This window comes from Bos grunniens, chromosome 16 (genome assembly GCF_055505025.1).
Source record: "Bos grunniens cultivar Pamir isolate PY7600 chromosome 16, Bosgru_T2T1.0, whole genome shotgun sequence".
In the NCBI taxonomy this organism is placed as follows: Eukaryota; Metazoa; Chordata; class Mammalia; order Artiodactyla; family Bovidae; genus Bos; species Bos grunniens.
The window spans coordinates 27,080,613-27,089,431 of NC_141180.1; positions in this window are offsets into that span (position 1 = coordinate 27,080,613).

The following is an 8,819-nucleotide window of genomic DNA, read 5'->3' on the forward strand; positions in this document are numbered from 1 at the left end:
TCATGCCCTCCTCCAGGGGGATCTTCCCAACCCAGGGATCAAACCCATATCTCTTACATCTCCTTGCATTGGCAAGCGGGTTCTTTACCACTAGTGCCACCTGGGAAGCCCCGACATACACCTCAGGATTAGCTATTTCCCTTTGTTCTCATTTATACCATTGAACAGCCTCTGATGAGTATATTCAGTTTTCCAAGCAGCTTAATGCTGGGATGGGGTGCTCTCGATAATGGACACAAATACACCCAACACTGAAAAAGAATTTCACTCATTGAAAATTACCAACCTGGCACGTGGGGTTATAAATCAGTTTTAATGAATCTGATTGGCATGACTTAAGCCCTAGGATCAGCTCCATTCTTATGCAATTAAGATTTCAGGATCATAAATCTGAGGACCAGATTGTTTGAGAATGATATCCACATGAAGTTACCAGTGCTATGAAGGCATCTAATTCTCTTTTTTTTTAAATTAATTTTTATTGCCATGGAGTTGCTTTACACTGCTATGACAGTGTCTGCTGTACAGAGAAGTGAATCAGCTATACCTATACATCTATCTCCTCTATTTTGGATCTCCTTTCCTTTAGGTCACGCAGAGCACTGAGTAGAGTTCCCTGAGCTAATACAGTAAGTTCTCATTGTTGTCTGTTTTAAACATGCATGTGTGCTTAGTCGTGTCCAACTCTTCGCAACTCCATGGACTGTAGCCCACCAGGCTCCTCTCTCCATGGGATTTCCCAGGCAAGAATCCTGGAGTGGGTTGCCATTTCCTACTCCAGGGGATATTCCCAACCCAGGGATCAAACTCGTGTCTCCTGCATTGGCAGGCAGATTCTTGTATACATCCAATCCCAATCTCCCAATTCGTTCCACCCAGGCATCCAACTCTCCTCCTTGCACAGCACTTCTGTTGTAAGTCTTAACCATAATGATGCCTCCATAACCTCCCACAATCTAGCTTCCACCCACCCCACTGACTTGCTCTGACCCAGCTTCCCCCATTTGTCAATGCCAGCAGCCTCTACTTGGTCTTGTCCTAGGCAACAAGCCCCAGCAGTCAGCCCTGTGCACCTCCTTCTTGCTTTTGGTTGGCCCACCATGTTACCAAGCCAGTTGCCCCTCTGGCCCTCTGCTTGCTGCTCCACTGGTTCTTTTCTTGTCTTTCTTTCATCCTCTTCCTCACAGGCATATCTAAGGCTCACTATTCGCTCCTCCCTTGGAAAGCTTATCTACTCTCACAGCTTCAGTGACCAGAAGCTCCAGGAGGGCAGGAGTCTGTTAGGTTCTCTGCTACGTCCTTGGCCCCTGGAGCAGTGCCTCACACGTAGCAAGTGAACAATTCTGTCACCCTTTACGTACACACCGCCACCCTTCTCAAGATCCTTGAGTAGAACCTTATCATTATCGCAAAGTTAAACATCTGCTTTCCATCTCTCCCTGCTCTTACCTGATCTGTATTCCATGAGTGGGACCTTCCCAAGGCATCTTTTTGCACATTTAACCACCACATTCTAAGATCTGTCCCAGTGGCTTCCCACAAAATAACCTGAGATTCAGAGCTTCTACACTTTTTCAGGGGGCCACTATCACATTTGTACAGCCACTTTTGTGGAGTAGAAAGAGCTTGAATTTAGACAGATTCTGGTGGCTTTGGTTTCAGGCTCTCCCATTTCCACCGTGGAGGAAATGCATTAACACTTGTATGTGTCTAGGCTCTTTTGATTACAAGGACCAGAGACTCACCCAGGTGTCTTCATGCATGGCTTCGTATTCTATGGCTACTTGTGGAAACAAGGGTGAAAAACCCAATGGGAACCCCCAAGCAGTAGCAAAGCTCAACCACAAGGAAGTGAGAGTGTTCTCAACAGTGCTGGGTTCTGAATTATCTGGACACTTCCATCACTGCACTGGACAGTTTTCATTTGTCGCTCTGAGTCTGTTCTCCTTCTTTCCTCACCTGGCTCTGTGACCAGGCAGGCAGTCCTGAATGGACCAATTCTCTTGCTTTCCAGGTTCTGGTTGGGTTTGGCTAGCAGGAGGCACTGACAGGTGATTTGGGAAGAAAATCACCCCCCAAAAAGACCCAGGTTGGTGTATTTATTCCTCCAGCCCCTTCCTTGTCAGGTCAACATGTTACTGTTAGTTGTGTTTCTTTACCAAAAGCCACAGCGCCTGGGACTTGCCTGGTGGTCCGCTGGTTAAGACTCCATGCTCTTCAATGCAGGGGACACAGGTTCAATCCCTGGTTGGAGAACCAAGATCCCATATGCCACATGGCATGGCCAAAAATTAAATAAATGAATAAAATTTAAAGCCACAGTTCCTATTGAATAAAGCTATAGGTCTGGCCAGGTTCCAGTAACAAATTCCTCCTCTTGCCTAATTAGGACTGTGGGACCCCCATGGTTGTTAATCCTAGGAGCCTCATTGTTCCTTGTTGGTTTCCTTAACTCTGTGTCACCGTTGGTAAATTGTCCCTTTATCCAGCTCTTCTCCATCCTTCTTTTGAGGGTACCATATGTTTCCAGCTGGGACCTTGACTGGTCCAACCAGATGAGAGTTTGTCAATGTACAAATATGAGGGTGATTTAACCCCTCATTTTCCCTGTCACTACCAACCAACAAACCAATTCTGTCTTCTGGGCATCTATTCTATGCTTCCTGGCTTCTGCTTGTTTACAACTTGCACTGACTCACAACTCACGTAACACATGGTCCAGTGGTGTCCCCTTAAACACACCTGCCTCCCCCCACTTTGGCATCCTGTCTCCGTGTGTTCTCTCAGCTTTGATTCCTGCCACTAATGGTCTGATTCACTCTCTGTTTCCAAGACCTATAATGTCCAAAGAAATCTGCACAGCCTGGTTATTCACCATTATCTTGGTTGGTCAGAACTTCCCGTGCCAGGTCACAGGTGGGTTACAGACCACTGTAGGTCCTCCATCTCCTAGTCATTGCCTCTTCCTTGTTGGCAGAAGTTGGTTCTGGAAGAAAGAGCATGAGAAAACCGTGTGTTTCAGAGCTTTACTGTTTTTTTTGTTGTTGTTGTTAATGTGGTGTATTACATTGATTGATTTGCGGATATTGAAGAATCCTTGCATCCCTGGGATAAAGCCCACTTGATCATGGTGTATGATCTTTTTAATATGTTGTTGGATTCTGATTGCTAGAATTTTGTTTAGGATTTTTGCATCTATGTTCATCAGTGATATTGGCCTGTAGTTTTCTTTTTTTGTGGGATCTTTGTCAGGTTTTGGTATTAGGGTGATGGTGGCCTCATAGATTATGTAAAAATAATACTTATATCCTAGAGTTGTTATCAGCCTTAAAGGAAATAATAAATGTTTAGTGCCTGTCTGAAAACACAGCTACTGCTCAATCATGAGCAGCAATTATTCCAAAGATCACTTCTTACTTCTATTACCATAGCCTCATTTACTCTCACAACATCCCTGTGAAGTAGGCAAGACAGAGATTATCCCCATTTTACAGATGACAAAACTGAGGCTCAAACAGTTGCCTAAAATTATAGAGTTACAAAATGCCTGAATCATCAGCAGTGAGCAGGTGTCTCTGGCCCTCCACTGTTTAAAGTAAAAGTGAAAGTCACTCCATCATGTCTAACTCTTTGCAACCCCATGGACTATACAGTTCGTGGAATTCTTCAGGCCGAGATACTGGAGTGGGTAGCCTTTCTCTTCTCCAGGGGATCTTCCCAATCCAGGAATCAAACCAGGGTGTCCTGTATTGCAGGCAGATTCTGAGCTATCAAGGACCACATTTTAAAATCAATGCCTCTGTATCAGCTCAACAGTAGTATATTTTGAAAACACAGTTTCTTCAGCCAGTGGAAAATACAGAACTTATTTTGTTTTAATTTGGAAATATTTTAAACATACAGAAAAATACAGAGATATACACATTTCCCATTGAAATGCACCCAGTTCAGGAGAATGGTCCTTCTGGGAAGAGAAGAAGGAAGAAACTGATGTCATGAGGATACTTGACAAATTTTTATTTCTAAAAAAAATTATGTAATAAATATGAGAAAATGCTAGGGTTTGCTGAAGCTGAGTGGTAGGTATATGGGACTTTGTTATTACTCTCTGTATTTTTAGCAAACCTTAGCATTTTCTCAATGAATTAATTTGGGGGATATTTAAATATACAGACTTGACTAAGAATTACTTGGCATCTTTCTTATGAATGTGATACTCATAGAAAGAAGGTCTAAATTAATTGGATTTAGTGGCCAATAACTTTACAATAATTCTTTGTCTCTACCCATCCATTTTCCTTCAAATGACTGTCTGATTTTTTTCCTATATGAAAATATTGGAAGGAAATACATTTATTATTTTCAAAATGATAGAAATATTTCACCTACATTTCATGAAAACATTTTTAGAGCTAGTTAATTACTTCTAATAAAAATACAACAGTGAGATTCAGAGTCAGCATTTTTTCTAAGTACAAAGTGATATATCAGATGTTGGAAGATATTTTCTAACTTGCAGAAGAAAAATAATTTAAAAACATGAAGTTGGCTCCTGAGAAAAATCCTTCTGGTGATCCACAGTCCGAAATATTTATGAAGCAAATGTTAAAAATGAAAAGATTCCATAATAGACATTTTCTCTGAAATGAAAAAGAACTGCTATGCACACAAAAATTAAATCCAACATTTCCCTCTTTTAAAGAAAAAGTAAGGAGTTGTTGATGTTGATTGAGAATTTCTCCACATATCATTTTATCAGTACCATTTTCAGAAAGTTGAGGCTTTCTTGGCTGTCCAACGGTTACGACTTTGCCTTTCAGTGCAGGGGATGCAGCTTTAGCCCCACATGCCTCAGGGCCAGAAAATCAAAACATGAACAGAAGCAATATTGTAACAAATTCAATAAAAACTTTTAAAATGGTCCACATTACAAAAAAAAAATCTTAAAAAAAGAAGGTAAGGCTCCAGCCTCACCTGTAGTGGTTCAACTGTGGCCCCAAAAGATATGCCCAAGCCCTGGGCTTCAGTCCCTGTGCAGGGGACCTCACTTCAAAAAAGGGTCTTTGCAGACATAATTAACTTAAAGCTCTATCTCAAGATGAGATCTTCCTGATTAACTGGATGGGCCTTAAATCCAGTAACAAGTGTTCTTAGAAGAAGAGGAAAACCCAGACAGAAGCGGTAAAGCATAAGGGAGGCCATAGGAAGATGGAGGCAGAGGTCAGAGTGATGCAGCCACCAGCCTGGCAACACCAGGGACCCGTAGAAGTAGGAGGAGGCTGGAAATCTCCCCTCGAGCCTCCAGAGTGAGATTCACCTGCAGACTCCTTCATTTGAGACTTGTGGCCTCTGAAACTGTGAGGAAAAAAATATCTGTTGTTTTAAGCCACCCAGTTTGTGGTCATTTGTTACAGCTGCCCTAGGAAATATAAAACATCCCCCTACCATCCCCGCCGAGTAACCCATCTGCAAGGGCAGCTCCCCTCTGCCCATCCAGCCCATCCCAGATGGAAAGTGACACACACCTCTTCCACTCTGACCTTGAGCCATTCCCTTGATTCTAACAAACAATGGTTTGGCAGCCACTACACTTCCTCTGGGACAGACAGATGTTACTAAACCTCCCCATACTGTCATTCCAACTTTGCACTCAGATTGGAAGAATCCATGGTGAAAGAAATGTGACCTAAAACAATAGGCAAAGTCAACCCCTGCAGGATGAGTGGAACACAAAGGCGAGTCCAGCCATACTCACCTCACCACCCTTTGTGGTGACTAACCCAGAAAGGCTTCAATGACAATAAAACCCCAAAGTCTACTGAGTGAGCATTCAACAGATATTCACCCAGCACCTTTTATGAGTCAGGCACTGCCATCGGTGCTAACAAGGAGATGGAATTATTCTAATGACTCATCAAATGTGCCAATAATAATAATCCTTTGGGTCTGGTGGCTAAAGGAGAAACTGTTTGGGGTCTGAGAGGCTCTCTGCAGTCATAGACCTCCAACTTAAAATGGCAATGGTTTTCTCAGGTTGTTGTCAAACAGTGGTCACATGGCTACACAACACCAGACAGAGATGGTTGTGACAAAATTAAGAACTTCTCTGTGCCACTTACCTCCCTCCTCTTTACCTACTCATCCCCCCACCCCAGGCTCCTAGTCTTGCCTCCATTTCCATAGGTCTGCCGGCACCCCACTCCAGTACTCTTGCCTGGAAAATCCCATGGACAGAGGAGCCTGGTAGGCTGCATGCAGTCCATGGGGTCACTAAGTCGAAGACTGAGTGACTTCACTTTCAATTTTCACTTTCATACATTGGAGAAGGAAATGGCAACCCACTCCAATATTCTTGCCTGGAGAATCCCAGGGAAGGTAGAGCCTGATGGGCTGTTGTCTTTGGGGTTGCACAGAGTCGGACATGACTGAAGTGACTTAGCAGCAGTAGCAGCAGCAGTCCTCAGTCGACTACTAACAGATCCACCTAAAAGGAAAAAAATAGAGTAGAAAGAACCATCTTCAAGGTCAAGGATGGGAAAATCTGGGACTTCCCCGGCTGTCCAAAGGTTAAGACTTTGCCTTCCAATGCATGGGATTCGGGTTTGATCCCTGGTCAGGGAGCTGAGATCCCACATCCCTAGTGGCCAAAAAAACAACAAACATAAAACAGAAACAATATTGTAACAAATTCATAAAGACTTTAAAGGTGGTCCACATAAAAAAAAAAAATCTTAAAAAAAAGAAAGGATGGAAAAATCAGATTTGCAGTTTACTCTGTAAAAATTAAAATAACACAGTCCACCCCAGCTTATAACACTGCATCTGAGGAAAATAGTATGTGTGGAAGTGTTTTATAAATTATAAAGCAATATAAAACAGCCAAAGGTGTTGTTATTTATTAGGCAACCCTCGCAACCAAGCACATGATAGAGACATGTATCACTGTTGCCCTTTCTTAGGGCTTCTCTGGTGGCTCAGACAGTAAAGAATCGGCCTGCAATGCGGAAGACCTGGCTTCAGTCCCTGGGTCAGGAAGATCCCCTGGAGAAGGGAATGGCTACCTACTCCAGTATTCTTGCCTGGAGAATTCCATAGACAGAGGAGCCTCAGGGCTGCAGTCCATGATGTCGCAGAGTTGGACATGATTGAGCAACTAACACTTTATTTTAGGTGGGGAAGCCAAAAGTTGGAATGATTGAAATTACCCAAGGCCATGCCATAGCAGTGAAGAAGCTGCAGCCCCACATCCATGGCTTTTTCACTATAGGGCTCCAGTATAAGGTATTATATCTATAGAAGCTCACTCAGATGAATATTTATGTCTCATCTAGACAAATAAATTGTTTTCAAAATCTAGGAATATCGAAGGAGTAACATTGATGGTGGAAACTTAGGCACTGGGACAGGGAGTAAGATGTGGAGCCCCATACCAAGGTCATAGTGTGGAGCCTTGTACCAAGGTCACAGGACAAAATTTCTGAAATTAACGCAGCCCCATAGCAACTGTTGCCATGAGCCTCCTGATCTAAACTGGCCAGTTCCCTGACCCCATGTTAGGTAAAATACCGACCCTATTCACTACCCTATAGCATCCTAACCAATCACCTAATGCCACTCTTCTGGTAGGAATTTTCTCTCTTGTGAGGCTATAAATTGGCTACTAGCCTGTGAAAGGGGTCTACTCTCCCTCGAGCCAGCCCACTCTTCTAATAGAGTCTTACGCGCTAATAAACTCTATTCTCTTCTCATTCCACTTCATGTCTGGAAAATTTTTTCTAACCCACACAGGGACCACGACATGAAAGATCTTCTGAATGGAGACCCTGCTAGGGTACCTGAAGTCATGCCATGGAAGCCACCACCTGCTTCCTGCACACTCCTCCATGTTTATGTCACAGACCTGGGATCTGGCTTCATAAAATCTTACTCTTTGGTGTAACCCAACTCATGGGACACCTTTCCTGCTGAGGGAGGTCAAATCATTGCTACTGTGAGTTCTGCAGCCATGAAGCCATGGCAGGAGCACATTCTCCACTCACACCCCACCCAGAGGGCCACCCAGAACTCAGGTGTGAGGCAAGTGGAGCTCTGGATGCCTTTGACATGACCCCATCCTCCAAGTAGTTTAGATGGTGAAGAATCCACCTGCAATGCTGGAGACCTGGGCTCAATCCCTGTGTCAGGAAGATACCCAGCAGAAGGGAACGCCAACCCACCCCAGTATTCTTACCTGAAGAATTCCATGGACAGAGGAGCCTCAGTTCAGTTCAGTTCATTCGCTCAGTCATGTCCAACTCTTTGCGACCCCATGAATCGCAGCACACCAGGCCTCCCTGTCCATCATGAACTCCCGGAGTTCACCCAGACTCACGTCCATCGAGTCAGTGATGCCATCCAGCTATCTCATTCTCTGTCGTCCCCTTCTCCTCCTGCCCCTAATCCCTCCCAGCATCAGACTCTTTTCCAATGAGTCAACTCTTCGCATGAGGTGGCCAAAGTACTGGAGTTTCAGCTTTAGCATCATTCCTTCCAAAGAAATCCCAGGGCTGATCTCCTTCTGAATGGACTGGTTGGATCTCCTTGCAGTCCAAGGGACTCTCAAGAGTCTTCTCCAACACCACAGTTCAAAATCATCAATTCTTCGGCGCTCAGCCTTCTTCACAGTCCAACTCTCACATCCATACATGACCACAGGGAAAACCATAGCCTTGACTAGACGAACTTTTGTTGGCAAGGTAATGTCTCTGCTTTTGAATATGCTATCTAGGTTGGTCATAACTTTTCTTCCAAGGAGTAAGCGTCTTTTAATTTCATGGCTG